The sequence below is a fragment of the Streptopelia decaocto genome (assembly GCF_964273445.1).
Source record: "Streptopelia decaocto genome assembly, chromosome: 19".
In the NCBI taxonomy this organism is placed as follows: domain Eukaryota; kingdom Metazoa; phylum Chordata; class Aves; order Columbiformes; family Columbidae; genus Streptopelia; species Streptopelia decaocto.
In genome coordinates, this window is record NC_138674.1 from 818,522 (window position 1) to 838,870 (window position 20,349).

The following is a 20,349-nucleotide window of genomic DNA, read 5'->3' on the forward strand; positions in this document are numbered from 1 at the left end:
ATGTGGCCGTCCCAGCTCTGGCCACGGGTACCGAGCGGCGCCAGCAGAGCCCCGCGTGCTGCGCCTGCCCCGGTGCCGGCGGGACGGTCCCACAGCCGTGGGTCAGGGCTGCCCCTCGCTGCGGCGCTGACACGGAGCACGGCGCTGACACGGAGCACGGCGGGTACGGGAGCGAAACCGGGGGAGAGGCTGGGGCGTCGTCTGGCTCCCACATGTGCCGAGGTAGTTAGGAAGATTTATAGGGGAGAATGCGAGGCTTTTTCTTTTTGGCTTTATAATAATACATTAGGCTTTTAACCTCTGACCGGGAGCTCTGGCGAGGGGATGATCCAGGCAGCGCCGGGCGGCTCCCAGCCCTGCGGGGAAGGGGAGCGGGTGGGGAGCGTCCCCGGTCGGGACCCCGGCACAGCCGCCGCGGGGCCGGGCGCGGGGCCGGAGGGGTTAACGCGGCTCCGAGGAATGTGAGAGTGCAGCGGCTGTCTTGAGGTCACCTGTGAGGGATTAGCGGGCAGGCAGACAGTTGTTGTTTGAGGACTGTCTGAGGCCGGGGAAGGGGCTGGGAGGGCTGGGGATGGGGAGGGCGGCTGGGGGCTGCGGGTGGGATCTTCCTGTCCTACTGCGCCGCTATCAGCCGCATTTGTGAAAGCCCAACTGTAAACTGGCTGTTTTCCGCTGAGGAAATAAATCCATCAGCAGTGGGAGCGGCGGTGGTTGCAGCCATGGCCGAGCCCGTCAGTGCTGTCCACACGTGGGCTCCTTCCCCACCAGGGAGATCTCCCTGCCCTGAGGACCGTGAGGTCAGCTGGCCCTGGGCTCCCAGGTAGAGCCGTGACTGTGCGGAGCTTGGCCAGGCAGGGACGGGTGTGCGAGGGCAGCGCGGAGGGAGCGCTGGAGGGAGCGCTGCGTTAGCTCTGAGCAGCGCCAGCCCGAGGCCGTATACACCTTCACAGGGTCCAAACTGATCCACGGGACTGTGGTACCCGCCTCACCGCCTCCGTGGTGCTGAGTCCCTGAACATCTGCTCCCTCCAGCGCTTTGCCCGGCTCTGCCGCTGGAGCAGAACCAGGAGATCCCAGCTCCCAGTACCTTGGGATTCAGATCAGCACGGGAACTTTTCCTGTACCTATTGCTGTGGTATCTGGTGTGCCTCTGCACGTGAAAGGTATTATATGAGGATAAATTCTTAATCATCACAATAATCAATCATTCTCTACCTATAATTTAGTTGAAATTAATCCAGCAGACGAGCAGAGGGCCAAATGGTAATCTGTGTCCTGGGTGTCTTTATTAACTTGGAAGGAGAGCATCTTCCGTTCAAATACAGAGCAAAGCTTGACAAAGTGCACGCAGACGTTTTCCGTTTTAGAAGGGAGAAAATAAAAAAAGAAAAACCCCACAGAATAAACACTTCATACTTTAAAAAACCTCATGATTTCTAAAGTCGGTCTCTGGGTTTGGGCTGGATCTGACTCACGGCTTTAAATGCTGAAGGGAGGGGACGGAGCCGTAATAAGCAGGGAACACCCAGTGCTTACCTGCAGGAGGTTTGTCCTTGTGGTTTACTTCAATAAAGGAGCCCAAGTTGCATTTCAGGGCTTGTAGTTGCCTTTACGCATTGGGTTCACATCAAGGAGACCTCTCTTTTGTGGAGCATGGAGCAGGTTTGGTGATAAACCAGAGGCCACGTGGCCGTCCTGCCCAAACTCTGCCTGAGAAACCTTCTAATGCAGAGAGCGCTTCCCTGGGGCTAATGGATGCTTTTATTGCACCAGCACTGTAATAAAACACAAAATAAAACAACTTTATTGAAATTAAAATGTAAATGGAAGATTTGCCTCGCGCCTCCATCCCGTGGCAGGTGAAACCCCGGCTCCGTCTGAGCTTCGATGGGCTCCAGAGCCGGCTCTGGGAATGGCGCCCATCGCAGGCACGTCCCTGCGCCCGCCCCGCGGGTCCCAGCGCAGCAGGACGGTCCCGGAGCTGCGACCTGGGGGGACACGGCGCCTGCTGCCCCGCGGCTCAGCCAGCGGGAGGAGGGAACTGCTGGGGCTTTCCACCGGCGGTGTTCGTATCCCTCAACTTTCATCTGCTCCTCGTGTGGTCAGTGAATAGGGAGAAGTTTTTTCCAGAGGCGACGCAGAACACCCAAGGGACCGAGAGAGGGGACATGGCGGGTCTGGGGATGGTGACATCCCGGACGTGCCAGCGGCTGGATGGAGGGACAGCTCCTGACTCATCCTTTCCTCCTGGTGGGACAGCGCGGAGCAGCTGACAGGACAAATGGCTGCGGGTGCGAGGGCCCCTCGAGCTGGCACCGTCCCGCTGTGGTCTGTGGCAGCCAGCACGGGTCCCAGGGCGGAGGGCGTCGCACCGGAGCGTTCTCATCCCGGACCAACGCGCAGGCTTCCAGGGAAACCCCCGTTCCCGCGGTGCTGGGTGGGCAGAGCCGGCGCTGAGCGCCGCTGGGAGGGGATCTGCAGTGCCAGCTCCGCCTGGGGCTGCTGGCACAGGAGCTGTCCCTGCGCCCCCAAGAGCGTCACCCTGCCACGGGGCCAGGCGCTCCCGCCCAAACGCGTCCCAGCTGCTGAAGGAAGCGTTCCTGAGCTGGTGGAGGGTTTCTGGTAGCAGCTGAGGGACAGGATAATAAAACAGGAAAAAATTAACATGTAAGAAAACATAGCTGCACCTGAAGCAACAGAGGCAGAGGGAGTCAATGCAGTTCCCCTCAATGCCAGAAAGGAACCGTACGTCAGGGGAGCGGGCTGCTGCCCCTCCCTCCCCCCGCGCTCGCTCGCTCCGATTTCAAAGGCAGACAAACAACACACTGTACTGTGTGGCATCTCCACTCTTAAATCTTCCTGTCTTCAGGTTCGTGTAACGTGAGCTGGCGGGGCAGGATCTGCCCCTCTCCCCGAGCCGTGCGGGGCGCAGCCCCGGCCCTGCCGAGAAACCCTCTGCCGGAGCCCCCAGAGCCCCGGGCAAGCCCGGACGTGTCCCCGGGAGAAGCGGCTGGTCCAGGGCGCCGCTGCAGCCTCTGATCCCCGGGGTTCGGGTGCAAACCCTCGGGCAGGACCCGGCACCCCCGGCAGAACGGGCGACGCTCCGGAGCAGCGCCGGTGCCGCTGGGCCGCGGGGACCGGCTATCGGGAGTCACCTCCCGCCATGGGCCAAGTGCCGCACAAGCTCTTTGTGCTGCTTGCTTTGCTTCGCTTTGCTTTCTTTCTCTCTTGTTTTCCTCTGTCCTGCTTTCTCTCTCTCTTGCGTTGGTGAAAAGACATCATCTCTGTCTCCCATTCTCGCTTGCTCTCGCTCTGTGAGAGCTGATGCAGTTAATTGGAGCTTCTTGTAAGTGAACATTAACACAGGCAGAGCCAAGAAGACGTCTTGGCAGCAAAATATCATTATCAGTTCTTGAGCTCCAGCCAAAATCCCCTTGCGGTCAAAACACAATTCTTTAAACTAAACAATTAAAGATTTGTGCAAGTGTTGCTGCCACGACTTATCAAGGCCGAGGAGGGGCTGCCGGGCGCCCGTGTCAGCAGAGCGAGCGGCGCCGGCCCCGCGACGAGCAGGTGACAGCGCCGGGAGGGGCCCTGGGACACCCCGGCCCCGCTCACAGCCCCGGGGGGCCCTGGGACACCCCCGCCCCGCTCACAGCCCCGGGGGGCCCTGGGACACCCCGGCCCCGCTCACAGCCCCGGGGGGCCCTGGGACACCCGGCCCCACTCACAGCCCCGGGGGGCCCTGGGACACCCCGGCCCCACTCACAGCCCCGGGGGGCCCTGGGACACCCGGCCCCACTCACAGCCCCGGGGGGCCCTGGGACACCCCCGCCCCGCTCACAGCCCCGGGGGGCTCTGGGACACCCCCGCCCCGCTCACAGCCCCGGGGGGCCCTGGGACACCCCGGCCCCGCTCACAGCCCCGGGGGGCCCTGGGACACCCCGGCCCCGCTCACAGCCCCGGGGGGCCCTGGGACACCCGGCCCCGCTCACAGCCCCGGGGGGCCCTGGGACACCCCGGCCCCGCTCACAGCCCCGGGGGGCCCTGGGACACCCCGGCCCCGCTCACAGCCCCGGGGCTGGTGGCCCCGCAGCAGCCAGGGCTGATCGACCTGTGCCGCCGGCGTCAGACTCTCCTCCTCCCGCGCGTGGGTTTGTTCTTCCTCTTCTCGTTCCAGCCGCGCTGGAAAACAACTTTTAGGTTTAGAGGGAGTTTCTGTCAGAACAAAAAGCGAATTCTCCAGGTTTTCAGCGGTTTGTCAAAAGCTATAGATACAGCCTGTCTGCTTTCCTGAGTGCCAAAGTGTCTTTTGCTGCAAGGACCGTTTCTCATGTTTGTGCGCTCAAAACCACATAGAAATGAGAGGAGATTTTAAATTATTATTTATTTATTCTTTAGGTTCTTCCGCCATCGCTCTTTGCTGCCAACTGACTGAAACAAGGGTAGGGCTGGTGTTACAATGTCATTCCTACGTGTAGTAGTTAATAGAGGAAATAATAGATAAAATATTGACTGGTTTAGAGCCAGAAGGTGTGGAAACCCAGCTCCCTGTGTCTCTTATCACAAAAGCTATAAATGACAGTACTTTTTTACACCAGTGCATGCTCAGGAGCTTCTGAGGATGAATATTCAGTGAGACGGAAGAAGAAACTGAATGAACACGTGGGTACCCAAACCTGCCGGCCTCTGTACACAACAGCAACGCCACCAGGCATCCCAAATCCCGTTTGTCAGGGTTTAGGTACCTCTGGAACTGTTGTAGGTGAAGATGAGGCACAATTCCTCTGACCCTTCGTTTGTCCCCAGCAACATTCAGCCCATGTACCTGAGCCGGCCGAACCCCCTGCGCTTTGTCTGGGTGCCTGGCTGCCCCCAGGGCCGGTATAGGATGCATTCGCTCCGGTGCAGGAAGCAGCAAGCCGTGGCAGGCTGCGGAGGCCCCTCCGAGCTTCCTGGGGACAGTCCCGGTGCCACCTGTTCCTATGGAGAAGGCTTTTTATCACAAACACTTGGTAAACAGCTGCCAGCGGAGCCTCTCTCTGCCCGCCCCGCGTTTATTCGCACAGAGTCAATACGGAAAAACAAACATTCCCCGTCCTTGTGCACACACATCCCTGGGCTGCCGCGGCGCTGCCTGCAGAGCGGGGCTCCCAGATGGTGCCCGAGCCGGCGGTGGGGCGGCCGGGGGCCGAGGAGCACACCCCGCCTTCGCAAAGGGATTGTCCCCTCTTCCCTTCCCCATCGCAGGGACACATCCCTGGGGCCGAGTCCAGCAAGGTCAGACCTGAAACTCAAACCTCATGGGCTTCCCCCTCTCAAAGGGACTTATTTCCAGCAAGCCCTGCAGTTGCCAAGTTGAGCTTTGACTCCCCCGTCACCCGCGCTCCCTCCCGCGTCCCCGGGCAGACAGGATCCCCCAGCGCGACAGCGGAGCCGGAGCGGGAATTAACATGCTCAGGCTGTAATTAGGGCTTCAGCACCATGACACCTTTACAAGTGTCTTTATTTAAAGGCAGGTAAATTGGAGGCTTCCAGGTTGGGTACGTTAGCGGGGGGAGGTGGTGGTGATGATGGTGGGGAAGGGATGAGACAGGAGGGATTTCAGTGGCATCCCCGTGCTGTGGCAGGTTGATGGTGCCTGGGTGACGGGCGGGAGAGGCAGAAACTCAAAGGAAATTGCCTGGTCTCAGTGGGGAGAGAGGGTGTTTGTGTAGGTCCTACATCTGTGCGTGTGTTGAAACGGCTGCGTGGGAGAGCAGGGGGCGGGGGTGGAGCCGCGGGGGTCAGAACCCTGTTGAGCACCAGGGGTGTCACCCCATCGTCCCATCCCATCCCATTCCATCCCATCGCTGTGTGGGCCGTGCCAGCCCGTGCCAGCCCTGCCGCAGCCGCAGCCGCAGCCGCAGCCGCCCACCTGGGATCCACATGATGACACTGGCAGCCCCGAAGTTCAGGGATATTCAGATCTAGACCAATCTCTAAGGTTTTTTTTTTGACAGCTGCTGCCTCTACTTTAGGCAAGGACATTAGCGCCGGCAGGAAAAAAATCTGATTTTAATGCAAGCCCCAGTAATCAGCTATTTGTGATGGAATTTTATCTGTCCTGGTCTCTAAGGGATGAGAAGCAAGCAGAGAGGAAAGAAGGGTCAGAAATTAGTATGCAGAAATATCTGATCAGCCAAAGTAATTTTCTTTAATAATCGTATTCATACTGGCTGCTCTCCGCTCACTAGAAGAATTAAGTATTTAATAGTAATATATTTCATCTGGCAGCAGTTCCGTTTCGTTAGGAGCTGTGATGCCTGGCCGGGTGGGGGTGGGCAGGGAGGCAGCGCCAGGAGGGTCCCGCGCTCCGGCCGGCCCGGTGAACAAAGCTGCAAAGCTGCCGCGTTCACCAGCCCCACGGGCTGTGCCAAAGCTGCCGCGTTCACCAGCCCCACGGGCTGTGCCAAAGCTGCCGCGTTCACCAGCCCCACGGGCTGTGCCAAAGCTGCCGCGTTCGGCGGCCCCACGGGCTGTGCCAAAGCTGCCGCATTCAGCGGCCGCACGGGCTGTGCCAAAGCTGCCGCGTTCACCAGCCCCACGGGCTGTGCCAAAGCTGCCGCGTTCACCAGCCCCACGGGCTGTGCCAAAGCTGCCGCGTTCACCAGCCCCACGGGCTGTGCCAAAGCTGCCGCGTTCACCAGCCCCACGGGCTGTGCCAAAGCTGCCGCGTTCACCCGCCCCATAGGCTGTGCCAGTGTCCCCTGCCCGGCCCGCCCTGGGGACAGCCAGCCGGGCGGCGGGGACAGCGTGGGCTCGGCACGGAGCTGGAACTGAAGGGGAGAGGTGTCGGGACCCCTGTGCTGCCCTGGACCCGTCCACGGGTGTTTTGGTTGGGCCCCGTGTGGGAAATCCTGCGCTGTGTCCTCTGGGCCGGGCAGCACAGGAGGGCACAGCAGGTTTGGCCTTTAAACCTGCGGTTCTGTAGCTGCCAGGAGATGATACACTAATTATTAGTATTGGCATCCATTCAGGAAAGTGTTTAAATGCGTGCTTAACTTAAGCATGGCCATAAGTCCCATTGACTCTAATGGGACTTAACTACCTGCTTAAATGCTGCCCTGAATATCGATGTTTTCCCAAATCCGTGATTATCCACAACAATCCCCGGTAAAGGCAGAGCCTCCCGGAGGCCATGCGGGTGTCTGCCCGGTGTCCCGTGTCCCCAGGGTCACCCAGCGGGACACGCAGCCCCGAGCTGCTCGAAGAGGGACGGAGAGACAGAAACTCCGATCGGAGTTCAGATCCTCTCTGTTCTTTTAGAGCACACGGCACAAAGAGCTGGGAGGTGATGCTGGCGGTTCAGATCACGGTTCAGATCACGGTTCAGATCACTCAGCAGCCTGGGCTGAAACGCCCGAGTGTTGAACGGGCAGTTCTGCGGCCCGGGGAGACGCAGCCGGGGCCTTGGGGTGTCCTGGCCCCTCCGCCGGAAAAACAAACCTGCACAGGCCAAACTCCTCCGGAGTAACAGCAGCCAGGTGGTGCCACAGGCTCTGGCGAAGGTCCCTCCCCAGAGCCGCTGACCCGTCCGTCCGTCCGTCCCGTGTCCCTCCTGCCTCCCTCCCTCTCCCAGCCCGGCTGCAGAGCGTGTTTGTGAGCTCACAGGGAACGGCGGGACACGGGCCTTTCTCTCGGCTCTAATGAAACCCTTTAATCATATTCAAATAGGTTACTGTTCAGGGGGAAAATAGAAATATGGATTTGATAGCAATAAATTTCCCTGGCTGGCTAAGCCCAGTTCTTAATTGTCCTGTCCCAGGGCTCGCACATTTCATTGTTCGTTAGGTGCTTAAGTCCCTGCTCTCATTTTGTGGCGGTGACATTACCGCTGATGGCTCTAATACTCTCATAATTTGAAAGGGGATTTGCATGATAGAACGCAGAGTATTAAAAGAAAAAGAAAAAAGGAGAGTTAAAAAAAAAGGAGGGAGGGGGCGAAGGGGGGGGGGCAGGGGAGCGGCTCAGCCTTCACTTAAAAAAAAGTCACTTTCTTCAAAGTCAAATCATTGTTTTCATTAAAGTGGAAAAAAAAAGTGTCTCTTCTGCACAGCCAGTCCGGCCTGGCGCTGGTATTATCCTTATTGTTGCTAATGGTTATTAATTATTATTATCCTGCTACACAGAGCACTGCGGACGTGATGTCCCCAATGTCCTTGGGACAAAGAGAAAAAAAGCGCCGGTGTCCGGAGCGGGCGGCTCCGGAGCCGAGGGGCGAGGCCAGGGGGTCTGCGGCCGCCCCGCGCGCCGCTGGTTCGGCAGCACCGCGGCTGCTCCGCGGGTCTGTGCCGGCGGTTTCCCTCAGCCCGCGCGGCCCGGCGTGCGCTGCGCTCGGCCCACCCTCCGGTCAGGGGTTCTTTGGGTAGAGAACACAAAGTAAAACCTGAGCCGCCGGCTGCTGCCTTCCCCTCAAACCTGGATACGGGGATGTGGGGAGAGAGGAGCCAGCGCATGGCTGTTCCGCAGACCCGCACACGGTCTGCGAGGGGGAGCCGGACCCGGCCAGAGCCCCATCGTCCCACCAGCCGCCTTTTGGAGCTGGGAAGGACCATCACGGTCACCTGGGCTGCAGGTACCAGAGCCCTCAGCACCAGGGCTGTCAGCAGTCCTGAGGTGGATTTTACAGTGGCGAATGTACCGCTGCAGAAAAAGAGGGACACGAGTCTCCAGGGTTTTGCTTTGCAACATGAAAAGGGGGGAGCGGCGGCACAGAGCGCACGGGACACTGCGCTGGCGGTGCTGCCGCGGCTGAGGTGTGTGACACCCCGCTCGGGTGTGTGACACCCTGCTCAGGGGTGTGACACCCTGCTCAGGGGTGTGATACCCTGCTTGGGTGTGTGACACCCTGCTCAGGGGTGTGACACCCTGCTCAGGTGTGTGACACCCTGCTCGGGTGTGTGACACCCCGCTCGGGTGTGTGACACCCTGCTCGGGTGTGTGACACCCTGCTCAGGGGTGTGACACCCTGCTCAGGTGTGTGACACCCTGCTCAGGGGTGTGATACCCTGCTCAGGGGTGTGACACCCTGCTCGGGTGTGTGACACCCTGCTCGGGTGTGTGACACCCTGCTCAGGGGTGTGACACCCTGCTCAGGGGTGTGACACCCTGCTCAGGGGTGTGATACCCTGCTCGGGTGTGTGACACCCTGCTCAGGGGTGTGATACCCTGCTCAGGGGTGTGATACCCTGCTCAGGGGTGTGACACCCCACTCGGGTGTGTGACACCCTGCTCAGGGGTGTGATACCCTGCTCAGGGGTGTGATACCCTGCTCGGGTGTGTGACACCCCGCTCGGGTGTGTGACACCCCGCTCAGGTGTGTGACACCCTGCTCAGGGGTGTGATACCCTGCTCGGGTGTGTGACACCCCGCTCAGGTGTGTGACACCCTGCTCAGGGGTGTGACACCCTGCTCACGTGTGTGACACCCTGCTCAGGTGTGTGACACCCCGCTCGGGTGTGTGACACCTGCTCTTCGCAGATCTTCCTTTGCTTCAGCCGCTGGTTTCCTCCCAACTCTTGACAGCGATTCAGTTGTTAATTTCCTGAAAAAAAAAAAGCCAAACAAAACCAAAACCCAAACCCCAACAAAACGCAGCCTTAAAGCTCTTTTGAGGGGTTTTGCTTTTCCCCTTGCTGGCTGGTTAAATAAATAAACGCGCGTACATCAGAGACCAAAAAGCTTTCCCTTGAACAAGCCAGAAACCGCCCGGCCTTTCCCGCGCCCGGAGCTGCCTGCAGCTGGGTTTCGGGAGCCGGCGCTCGCCAGCCTCAGTGCTTACCAGGCTCAGGCGCTCCCCAGGCTCAGTGCTTACCAGGCTCGGGCGCAGCCGCGTCACCCGCTCAGGTCCAGCTTTGCACCAGCACCAGCCCATGGGCCACCACCCGGCTGGCCGTGGCCGTGGCCGCGGCGCGTCTGGCTCGTGCTCGCTGACACAGCTCCGGCTGCTCCTTCCCTTCCTGCCTCACTCTTGTCAGAAAAAGGCATAGAGGGAATCTGCCACCCAAAATGAGCCTTGGGGTTAAAAGAGCTTTTTTCACACCTTTGGTTGAAGAGCACAGTTGTATTCTGTAAAGGCCGGTGCATGGACACACACAACGTTCCCCCACCCCGGTGTGCTGGAATCTACAAAAGGCTTTTATCCATTGCCTGGTTATTTTCTGACAATAAAGTGGAAGCTGGAAGGGTATTAATTATTTTTGTAGGGTCTGAGGCTTGCACAGAGATCGTTTTTTGGCTGCTGTTCTTTTACCAGGTGATGTAGCATCATTCAAGGTGAGAGGGGCCCAGTGAGTGTGATCAGCGGGTCTGTTGATCTCAGCAGCACTGGGGTCATTTACCCGGCTCGGGAGGCTGCTCTGAACTTGCCGTCCCCTGTGCCCGTGGCTCCGTCGTCCGTCCCAGGCTGTGCAGGGACCCACAGCCCCCACCCGCGCATCCAGAGGTTTCCCCACTCTCCGTGGTGCACATGGGCTCCTTCTGGGCGTGTTCCAGTGGAAAGGATCCTCTGGCAGGTCATTTTAGCCCCGGAGCCACACACTGAACCCCCTGCCACAACATCAGGTGTGTACCAGCTGAATTCACCCTGTGGGAGGCACCGAGGTCCCCTTGCTTGCTCACATTCCCAAATTCAGATGGATTTCGCCCTTGCTACCAGCAAATCCTGGCAAAAGCGCATCCAGGTTTTCTCGCCTTGCTCGGCCTGGGCCTGGAGCGAGAGACGGGGATCAGCCACAGGCAAAGCCGGAGCGCAGAGAGCTCAAAGCCCATCGGAGCCCCTTGGCGGGAGAGGGGTTGGGATCCAGCACGTGTGCTGGTCCATGTCTGAATCCAGAGAGATTCAGGAGCCAGTTAGCGATGCGCTGAAGGAAGGATGCTGGTCAAAATAGGATCATCTCGTCTCTCTTCTATTCTGTTTTCATCACCACGGTGTTGGACCACTTCCCACTAACATATTTACCCAGCGAGGTGACTACCATCTGTCTCCTCTTTATTAAAATACTCCAGGATTTTCCCCCATGAGTCTTTGTCCTTGGGAGTAGGAAGAAAGGATGTCAGCGAGCTGGAGGGAGGGCTGGGAAGTGGGTCATACCCTTCAGGAGAGCGCTCAGGCCCTCCGAACTGGGGCAGGCGGCGAGGCCGGGGCCGCGCTGCCTGGGCTGGGCTGCGCGGCTGATCCCGGGCGGGATTTTGCCTGGAGCCGCCATCTCAAACGGTGCCGAGCGTGCTGCCAGCCCCCACCGTGCAGCAACTTGTTCCCCGATTACGTCACCCTGCATAAAGGGGAATTATTCAGACCTTCGTTTCAGCTGAAACAATACTGCAAATTAGCTGAACGTGTGCTGCGCTCCCCAGCCACCCCGCCTGCCCATCGCCGAGGAGCCAGGCCCGCCTGGCGCAGGCCGCAGTCAGACCCGCTCCCAGGCTCGGGGATTAAGTCACTGAAGCCGATTTTGTGGAGTTTAGGAAAACGCCCATTTCCTTTGGAAAAAGAAGAAAAAGGGGCCTTGGAGCAGGCCCCGGCGCGGCTGCGGGCGGCTCTCCGGCGCTGCTCCCGGCGCTTCGCCCAGCCCGGCGGGTTCCGCAGCCGCCGCGCAGCCCCCGCTGCCCCAGAGCCGCCTGGGCCGCCAGGCAGGCGGCCGGTCCCGCGCGGGCGGCTCTCCGGGCGTCCCCACCGCCCCACGTTGTCCCCTGTGCAGCGGAGCCGCGTCCCCACCCTCAGCCCGCGCGTGGGCCGGTGCCGGGACGCGGGACGTGTCCCAGGAGGGCTCCCCGGCCACCGCGCGAGCCCCCTCGACTCCAGCAGCACCAGAGCCAAAGGGGAGCTTAAATATTTTTGTTCTCTCATTCACTTCGGAATGGGGGGAGGGATGTAGGGGGGAGAAGGGAGAAGAACGGGAGGGGGACAAAGGGGGTTTAATAGGCTCCAGTGACAGCACAATGTCCACATTGGGAAAAGATTAATGACGAAAATTAATCGCATGACCTTTCTTTCGAGGAGCTGGAGGTGAGGCGAGCCATTAAAGCCTCTTATGTTGTAATTAACGTTTGAGGGGAGAAAAGACTGGCTTTAGAATGGATGTGATCATTTAATTAGGGTTATGCGTCAGTGCCACAACAGGTTCAGAGAAGTCATAATTTAACTATAGCTTTAAATTACACAGTCAGAACGCGGATGGCAGGGTTTAATGGCAGGGAAGCGCTGCCACCGAGGAGCAGGGAAAACAATTAAATAAACACCTCGAATGGGAGAAGGAGAGAGGAGACGGACGGCAGCGGGACGAGGGCACCCGGGAGGGCAGCACAGCCCGGGCTGGCCAAGGGAACCCTGGAAAACCAGAGCAGGATGGACCTTGAGCCGCCTCCCGCCAGCTCCGCCGCTTCGGCCTCGGCTCTGCAGCGTCAGCCTCGGCTCTGCAGCGTCAGCCTCGGCTCTGCAGCATCAGCCTCGGCTCTCCTCCCCGAGCAGGGTTTCCAGGGCAGGGGATGTTAATCCGCCAGCCCTGATTTCCCCTTCTCTCAGCCCAACGGACACGGCTCCTAATCGGATTCATGGCACCGTGGGCCAGGATGCTGCCCTGGCAGTACCTGGTACTTGATGCTCCTGTGCAAGGCACGAGGCGCCTTGTGATCAACACCGATCAGCAAGAGCAACGCGGCTTTGCAAATATAAGATTTTAGAAAAAAGGCCACAGGCCACGGCAGGGCCACTGTGGCCACAGGCACTGCATGGCAGGGCCACCATGGCCACAGGGACCATACGGCAGAGGCACCGCGGCCACAGGCACCGCACGGCAGAGGCACCGCAGCCACGGGCACCGCACAGCAGTGGCACCGCGGCCATGGGCACCGCACAGCAGTGGCACCGCGGCCACAGGCACCGCACGGCAGGGGCACCGCATCCGCCGGGCTTGGGGGAAGGTGTATCCAAAAGGGAAAAGTTGGATGGTATTTGACTTTGGCGCAGGGAGGAGGTTCGGCAGCTCCTCGAGCGGCGCAGGCGGGTTCGTATGGTAGAGGTGAAGGTGGATGTGCGGAGTCTTGGAAAATTATATGTGAGAAATGAGTGTCATGATCAAGTGCTGCATATTGGATGGATTATTAAGGTTCAAAATTAAAACATATACAATATTGCCGATGCCAAGAGCTCTCTAATCATAAATCAGTTCCCCTGACCCCTTCATAATCATGAGATTGCCCTAAAGAGCATGAGATTTTACATAATAATAAATGTGAAAGGGGTTTTTTTAATTGGCCTTCTGTTTTTTCGAGCCTGCGGTGGTCACGTTTTCAAACTCTTCTTGGCAATCAGAAGATGTTTTATTTGTTTTTTAGTGAAGGTTTTTCTCTGACACCGTATCTTTGTGAAATGATGCTCCAGGAGGCACTCGGGCGTTTCTCCGGAGCCCCTTTGGCAGCGCAGGAGCCGGAGTGCTGTGCCCGCGGTGCCGCGCTGGGCTCCCTGCACGGAACCGCCAGCTTCAGCAGCGCAGCGTTGCACAGACCACAACAGCGAGCCAGAAATCCGGAGTGAATGGTTCTCTGAGGCCAACCAGCTGCTTAAAACCAGGATGATACTCGGGATAAAGGGAAGAAACTTTTACTTTCTCCTTTCCTTTCATCATCCGCTTTGGTTTCCCTCTTGCTTTCGCTCGCTGAGGGACCGTTACTACTGACGTGCGCCTTTCACTTTGCTTTTGATCTGCTTTGCCTTTCAGTGAAGGTCCCTCTGTCTTCCCACCGCGCCGTCAGGTTTGGGCTGCAAACCTTTGCTTCTCTTTGGGGAGAAGCCCTCAGGTTCTTAGAGCACATAAAAATTGTGAAGGAAACCCTCAAACGCCAGCACTTTATTAACTGTAAGCTCTGCAAACCCCGTTCTGCCCTGGCACGCGTGGGCTGAGCGCCTCTCGCTGAACTGGTGCTGCCCCAGTTAACGCAGCCAGCTCTGTGTCACCACCGCTGTCACCAGCAGCTTCTGCACAGCTCTGCGCAAGAGCAGGACCAGATCTTCACGTTTTAATCCTGGTGATGTTTCACTCTGAGCAGAAAGGAAAGGGGAAGGGGACACAGCGTGGCCGCGGCTGCTCGGCGCCCGCGGCGCTCCCCGAGCCCCCGGCTCGGCAGGGAGCAGCAGCACCTGCTTCACCCGCGAGCGGGGCGAACTCCGTCCCTGCTTAGCGAAGCACTTGAGACAAAGTGCTCTGCTAAATCGAAGCCAAATGCAATTCTGGGCTGCGTAAACAGAGGTATCCACTTGTCAGCGCGGCTGTGCACATGCCAAAGGACCTGCTCACAAACAGCTCCGTGAAATGGGCCCCTGTCCTGCCGAGCGCTGCGCCTCGTTGCCGAGCAGTGAGTGACTGGAGCCAGAGAGCCCCAGATCCCAGCCAGCAGCAGTGACCGGAGCGCTTCCAGAATCCTCAGAGCTTTGGACTTCGGGGAGGGAATGCTCAGATCACTGCTGGACTGGGTTAGCGCTGCCCGTCTCTGCAATCTTCTGTGTGCACGGGAGGATCTCCAGCCTGTTTCATCCCGCATCCTCACGGTCACTCCGAGCCCACGTTGCTGGAGCCCCGTCCCCGGGGACGTGCCGGGGCCCCGTCACCCCTGCCCTGCCCGGGGAGCGCGGTGGCCCCGGTGCCGCCGAGCAGGAGCCTCGTCAGCCCCGATCACTGACGGCCCCATAAACCCCAGTGCCCTCGAAAGACAGAAAAAATGGAAATGACTTCTCTCCTTCATGGAGGTCTCGTGGCCTTAAAACTTAATAGTCTCTCAAATGCCGTAATGCAAGAGGGGACTTTTATGGACTCGACAAGGCATAATATTATTAAGGTGTGTTATTATATTAATTCCAATATTTCACGAGATGGGGCGGGGGGAGAGGGTGAAGAATAAAACCTCTCCCTGGGGAGTTCTGGGTTGTCTCATCCCTCCCCAGGGATGCCCAGAGGGGTCAGTGGCGGCTGCCAGGGCTCCTCGGGTGGCACTGCCACTGTCACCGAGAGCACCTTCCCTCCTCTTCTCCCATCCCCCGTCCCCTGGCAGACACCGAGGGTCCTGGTGGGCGCCTCAGCCCCACGACACCTCTTGGACTGCAGGGACAGCTGGTGACACGGAGCGATGACCAGCAGCTGGAGCCTGTGCCGGTGCCCGTGGGGAGGGAGCAGCTCGGGCCGTGTGCGGGGATGCACGGGGAGGGCAGAGCTCGCACTGGGGTCCGGCTGCTTCAGCTCCGGGTGCCCCGGCCGAGCTCTGGGAGCAGATGTTGGCTCTGGGTGACTGTGGCGCGGTGCCTCGGGACAGCCCAGCTCTTTCTCCTCCTTTCCCTGCTTCCCTTTTCTCTCTTTTTCCCTCTCTCTACTTCTCCGCACCTCTCCAAGCCAAAGTGCCTGCTGGGATTTTGGAGTGCAGCCACTGCCCAGTTTTCACCGTGTGTGGGCAACACCAAACAAACAGACTGTAAATAAAATACCCTCTCTCTCACACACACATATTTTCTCCATTACCTCCGCTAATACTGTCTTTCTTCCATCTTGAGTTCAATGTTGTTTTTTGTCTCTCCCAAACCCCTCCTCCTCCTCCTCCCTGCAATTTATTCCAGCTGTGAAAACCTTTCTGCCATCTCCTCTGCCACACGGGCGGGTAGGTGAGTGGCAGCGAGAGAAGCCCCTCTAAGCCACCGTGCCTAATCTATCCCACATGTGCGGCTTGGCCAGCGGCCCGCGCTGCCGCCCGGCCGGACCCCACGGCCCTGCCGAGACCAGCCCAGCCCTGCCGAGACCAGCCCGGACCCACGCGGGCTCGGCAGAGCTGGAACCGGGATGGAACCGGCCATTCGGGGCTGTTTTCTCCTGTGTCTCCTGCTGCTCAGTTGGCCGGTGTGGCCTGGAGTGAGGTGGGAGCCCGTGGGGAGGAGGGGACACCACGGGGAGGACGAGCCACGAGCGCATCTGAATAACTTCAGTCCCTGTGCCGAGCTGGACCATGCCATGAAGCCAATCTTTGCTCATCTCCATACCTTTAGGTAGCGCTTTTCACTTTAACATCAGCCTGTTGGGAAAACGGCCCCATCGTCCCCACGAGCTGCTGGGGACACAGCCCTGCGGAGTTGGGGTGACTTGTCCGGTCCCACCCTGAGCCCCGCGCGGGGCTGGGGGGCAGTTTGGCGTCCTCTGGAACTGCGTGTGAACTCCCTCCTGGGAAAAGGGCCCAGGAACCTCCGCATCCCAGCTGGATGCATTGAACTGTTCCGCTCTAACGTGTCCAGATCCCTCTGGGGCTGATGGAGACAAAACCAAAATAAACCCTGTGCATTATTCCAGTCCCACGGTGCTGTATTAGTCAATAACACATCCTTGATGGTAAGCACGAGCATGCATGAAAAGATCAGATCATCAAATCCTCCCATCTCTCTGTTGTGTTCTTTTTTTTTTTTAATAAATACATATCAAGGCTTTTGTGAAACAGAAATGAGGAGCATGTTCAGCGCTTGGCAGAACTTTGTGTGGAGCCAGAGCAGCGTCCTGCCCGCCGGGTCCGTTTGTCACTCGGAGCTGCCAGTCCCGGCCCCCGGGGAGGCTGAGAGCGGAGCCCGGGGACCTGGGAAGAGCCTCCCTAAACCTTTAAAGACCACTTCATTTAACAAAGAGCTTTAGTTAAGCACTGATTCCTGCTGGGCTATTTTCCTGGCTTCCCTGTGGTCTCAACACCGAGCAGATCGGCAGGAATTTCCCGAGCTGTAATCCTCCCTTCGGAGCAGGTTTGCGCAGGAGCGGGACGTGCCCGTTGTCCTGCGGTCCTGAGCGCTGTGCTTGGCGTGGCCTCCGGCCTCTCTGCAGTTGTGACTGTCTGACCGCGGGGCTTGGCCTGAGTTTGGGAGATCGATCGATCACTCAGTCAATAGACCCATCAATTACGCTTTTCTCCCCTGCTTCTCACCTCGCTATCCGGGCTGCGAATGCCAACAGGAGCCAGTCTGGTGGAGCAGTAACGCGGGGCTGAGCTCCAGCGCACCACGATGGGCTGGTTACCTGCAACGTGTGTTTGACAATAAAGATTTTAGAAAGGCAGGAACTTGTAAGAAAAAAAATAATAGGGGCGCTTCTTAGCAAATCTGTGTGTGAGGCAGAGCAGAGGATCGCTGCGCTAGGAGAAAGGCGCGTTTCCTAAATGAAGCGCACACTCAGACACCCCAGCGAGGTCCTGACTCCTCCAAGGTGAACATCTGCTCAATAAATGTTGTCTCCCACCCGATGGAAGCAGTTGAGCAGAGGTGTGGATTTGTTCCAGATGGGGAGCATAGGTGCCATCGTTTGAATTCAAACCAAAAACCTGCGTGTTGAGCGCTGCTGAGGGATCCCGATCACCTTCCTCCTGCTGCGGCCGCCTCGGCGGGAGGCAGCGCCGAGCCCGGGGTGCGGGATGAGGGGCAGCCCTGCTCTCCTCCCGCCTCCTCTCCTGCCCCCGGCCCCATCACCGCGGCGGGCTCTGAGGTCCTTCCTCTGTGCTTGGCCCTTTGGGGGCGTTTCAAAGAGCGAAAAAATGGCCTGCGAGATGGAAACCCCACTGCCCAGAGAGAACGGCTCGTGCGATGGGTGAAGCCCCTTCAGCAGCCGTGCAGGTTCGGGTCTCAGGTGACGGGGCAGGGAAGGAGCCGGGATGGAGGAGCAGACGGTGCAGGGCGCCGCGGGAGCGGAGCCGTCCTGCGAAACCCAGGATATCGACCGCCGGGACCTGAAGGTGGGAGAAGAGAGGAGAGGAATGGCCCTGGATTTCCCCCAGATGTGTGGCGGGCCCACATGATTGATGGCATCTGTCTTCTGCTTTATTAAACTTGTGCAGCCATGTTCAGCCAGGGATTTGCAAGCGGCTTAATGAGCATTAGGGAGGAATCTCCTGGCAGGACGGGGAGATTTCAGGGGTTTGCAGAGCCACCGCCAGGAAATGTCCTGCGCACGGCAGCGTGTCCTGCAGGGCAGGGGCTGCGGCGCCGGAGCAAAGGGGAGGGCGGAGGAGAGGTGCCCAGAAAAGCACTCCATGCTGTTTCCAGGTTGATTCTCCATCCCTGTTACATGAACTGTGTGTGAGGCAGCGCCTGCCCAGGCGCTCGTGCAAAAAGCCACTGAAGAAGCTGCTCTTGGCCGTGCCCAACACGCTCGGGTCACAGCAGCTTGGTCTGCCAGCCCCCTTCCAAACCCTGTGTTCAGCCGTGCTGGGCCTTTTCTGCATCGCTGGAGGCTGTTTGCTGATGGAAGGCACCTCAGGACTAGACACCGCGGTGTGAAATGCTTTTCTTTGACTCTGCCAGTCTCGTGGTTTTAATCCCTTCCCCACGTCACTCTGCTCCATCCGCACCCTCCCCGGGCACGTCACGGTCACAACTCTGCACGAACTCAGGTCTCTGACACACAAACAGCGTTTTGAAATGGAATCAGTTTGATTTCTTTCCATTCAAATCCTGATTTTCACTTTCTGGTTGTTTTTTATTATTTGTTTAAACTGTTTACCTTGGCCACAGCGGCTTGGCGCTTCGTTTTGTGTTTTAAAAGCGAGCTGTGAGTCTTGGGTACTGCTCCACGGTGCTCGTTCCAAGGGGTTTCCAGAGAACTTCACAGAATTATCAAGAAAGGGGATTTCAGGAGAAAGTGGCCCTGAGCAGCGGGTTCCTGTGGCCATGGGCACTGGGTTCTAGTGGCCGTGGGCACTGAGCTCTGGTGGCCGTGGGCACTGAGCTCTGCTGGCCTTGGGGACTGAGCTCTGGTGGCCGTGGGCACTGAGCTCTGGTGGCCGTGGGCACCAGGCTGTGGCTCCAAGGCCAGAGCCAGGGTGCAAACCCGGAGCTCCAGCGCAGCCCTGCTGGGGACCGTGCCCCCTGGCCTCCGTCCTCCGCCTCCCCCTCCTGCCTCCTCTCCAGCCCTGTTGTTTTTCTTATTTTAATTTTTTCTTTTTGTTGTTTTTTGGTGCCTCTCTTTGTCAGAATTAGTCAGGGCTGAGCTGCCTGCGCTCCCCAAGGAGACCCTATTTCACCCTGCCTAAAGTTCACCGCCTTGTCAAACCGAGCTAATCTCCTGCCGGGGAAGGAAAAAGGCTCATTTCAAAGTGCTGCCCATTCGGGAGGCTGGGGAGGGGAGGTGTTCCTGGCTCCAGCCTGAAAAGACCCCGGACAATAATACCCCTTTTGTTCTAGGACAGTGGGAGGGGGCTCGGCGGTAGGAATGAAAGATGGGGGATATTAAAGGAGCAGGTGAAAGACATGCGTCTTCAGCAGTCAAGATAAGAGCCGACCCCCTTCTAATCTGACTGAAGCTTATTATCTTACTGCCACAGTCATTACTATTAATATTAAATAATAAAAAAAAAAAAGAAAACTGCATGAGACAACAACCTTAAAGAGGCTGCTCCAGAGCCTCGCAGACGCGGAGGTGACGCGGGTGGCTCGGGCCAGATCTGCAGCGCTTGAGCGGCGCTGGCGCTGGGGACTCGCTCTGGCTGCCAGTTCTCCCTTCGGGCCAGAGCAGCAGAACGATCCGAGCCAGACACTCGGGCTTTTCTGAGCAGAAAGCAGCCAGACCGGGGTTTCTGGGTGTGGGGCGTGTGGGGTCGCAGAGGAGCAGGAGCTGGGTTTGCTCGGGCGCCGGGGGGTTTGCCGGCCAAGGCCGCGGGGCTGGTGCCCGCGCTCAGCAGCGTCTCCCCCAGCTGAGCTGCGTGTCAGGGCGGACGGGGAGCGCGTGTCTGCCCAACGTGTGTCTGCCCAGCATGTCTGCCCAGCGTGTGTCTGCCCACCGTGTCTGCCCAGCATGTCTGCCCAACGTGTGTCTGCCCAATGTGTGTCTGCCCAGCGTGTCTGCCCAGCGCGGCACAGGGAAGGGGCAGCAGAGGGAAGGGGCAGCAGAGGGAAGGGGCAGCCGGAACAGAAACAGGCACGTGGAGGAACTCGCTCCCCACTTTCCCCCAGCCGTGCCCTCTCTGCTCACCCGGCGTCTCGCCAGCGCTCGCTCAGCCGGGGCTGCTCGTTGCTGCTGTACCGTCCGGCTGCCCCCGAGCCCACCATGACCTGGGCTCGGTGTCCCCCCAGCTCTGTCCCTGCCACAGGTGGCCTTGGGAGAAGCGCTCGGTGGCTCTTTGTCCCCTTTCCCCCTCGGCGAAGGTTCCTTTGTTCCAGCTGGGCGGGGGATCCTCCGGGCGCCTGTTTGCACAGGGTTGGCCCCAGCAGCCCCGCGTCGCCTCCGCAAACAGCAGCCGTGCCGCACAGACCGCGGCTCCCGGTCCCTCTCCCACCAGTCCTGGCTGAGCAGGAGGGGAAGCGATT

At 59.0% G+C, this 20,349-nt stretch overlaps 1 long non-coding RNA gene across 1 annotated transcript in view; it reads left to right on the top strand.

The window, feature by feature from the left end:
- The window catches only part of LOC309447903, a 66,634-nt gene extending 53,051 nt beyond the window's left edge, over positions 1–13,583 (top strand). Inside the window, exon 5 of the long non-coding RNA XR_014185689.1 lies at positions 13,423–13,583. This is a non-coding gene — a long non-coding RNA (uncharacterized lncRNA). The remainder of the gene's footprint in view (positions 1–13,422) is intronic.
- The last annotated feature ends 6,766 nt before the right edge of the window (positions 13,584–20,349 follow it).